Raw genomic sequence first — 2,057 nt, forward strand, 5'->3', positions numbered from 1 at the left:
TCTTGTTATCATTATTATTGTGATTACGTTAAGGTTACTATTACTATCACAGTTCTTGCTGCTGCCATCATTGTTATTGTTCATATTATTATTATTATTAGTAGTAGTAGTAGTAGTCGTAGTCGTAGTAGTAGTAGTAGTAGTAGTAGTAGTAGTAGTAGTAGTAGTAGTAGTAGTAGTAGTAGTAGTAGTAATCAACATTATTATCATCACAGTACCCCTCTAAATCAGTGAACGTACAAACACGTGCTCCCATACTGACCGCGTCCTGCAATGTGACTTACACAATCAGGTGCTGGACGCTCCCCCTCTACTCGTGCAGTGTGTATCACCTTCCACAAACAAAAAAGATGCGAGAAGAAACGTCAGTATTTATCTAATGATTTACTTGTGTTATTTTCTCTCTCTCTCTCTCTCTCTCTCTCTCTCTCTCTCTCTCTCTCTCTCTCTCTCTCTCTCTCTCTCTCTCTCTCTCTCTCTCTCTCTGGCATCACACAATTATAATTAATAACAACCATAACAAAAACAATAACAACAATAACAAAACGTAACCAGCATCACTAAACCACTGCTGTTACAATACTGGTTACCATTACCCACTGCCAATATCATCGCTACCATCACTATCACTATTACTTTCATCATGATTAATTAGCGAAGTGAACTTTTTCCAGCATATACCTTTATCACATAGCCGGATCAAAGCAGAACACCAATCCATCACTAATAAAAGATATGGTGGCTTAAACTAAGACCTTTACTGGACAGTGTTAATAGTCTATAAAGTCCACATTCCAGCAGACAAACAGGGAGGTGGATAGATAAATATTTATTGACAAAAAGCTTACATGCAATTAATTAAGCTTACTATGTGTACAATAAGCTGTAGGAAATCTTTCAAATGCATCAACTGTAGTCCACGCATAAGAAACTCTGACAATCAATATGCTTACGTTACACTTACTGGTAAAGAATTACTGTAAAATATGAATATCTGGCAAGTTACATCAGACATACAGACAGAAAGAACCAAAGCATTGCGTCATCCAACTTCTCCGTACCCATCCCACACAACCTTCACACGCCGCAACACAAATGTCACGCCACACACACACACACACACACACACACACACACACACACACACACACACACACGTCACCCATCACTCCGTCACCACGCAGCCTTTCACTTACCCCCACGTTCATGCTCCTCCCGCCTCGCCTCGCCAAGCACAACAGGCACGAGGCGAGGCAAGGTACGGGCTAGGTACAGGTGAGTTCAAACACCCGTCATCCGTCACGTGTCACACTTCGCCTTGCATTACTAAGTTCGGGGACTTGGCTGAAATAACTTCGGTAGGTTAATGGACTGACAGACTAATTGATCGATGGTTTGATTGATTGTCCATCCAGTTGATTTTAGCGCCAAAAGACACGATGATATGGCAGTGTTAGATATTGAGTGATTGAGTGAGTGAGTGAGTAGAGTGATTCTGGCGGCGCAAAGGCACAATCACGTGGCAATGTTAGTACTGGAAGGAGACAAAGTGAGCACAGTGGTAATGCATAACTCCGCAAGTAGCCCAAACAGCCTCGTCTTCACCTTCACAACCGTACAAGAGGTCGCACACACGTCACGATATCCTCAAGCGTACATCGCACGATGAGGTACATTCTTACCATCAACATTCCACAGACATAATTCCGATGATAGATTTGGTTTGGTCTGGTTAGGTTGGGTTACGCAGCTGGAATTCATCACGGGAAAAATTATTTTGGTATAATTTTAATACAAGAATCTTCGTGGATAAAATTTAAGGCAATATTCTGAAATACTTCTTCACCCGCACCTCCACGACTTTCAAAAGATTTGACTTGAAGTTACACGAGTTTTTAAAGGTGTTTTTATGTTGGTTGTGGCAGATTAACAAAATTTCAACATTATTAACAAGAGAAAGTCTTGAAAACCCATCTATGTCATCTATGTGTTCTTTCAAAATAGTCGTGGTGGCAGAGCAAAGAGTTTCAGAATACAGACTTTAGTTGGAAATTACA

The sequence above is a fragment of the Scylla paramamosain genome, chromosome 20 (assembly GCF_035594125.1).
Source record: "Scylla paramamosain isolate STU-SP2022 chromosome 20, ASM3559412v1, whole genome shotgun sequence".
NCBI classification, from domain to species: domain Eukaryota; kingdom Metazoa; phylum Arthropoda; class Malacostraca; order Decapoda; family Portunidae; genus Scylla; species Scylla paramamosain.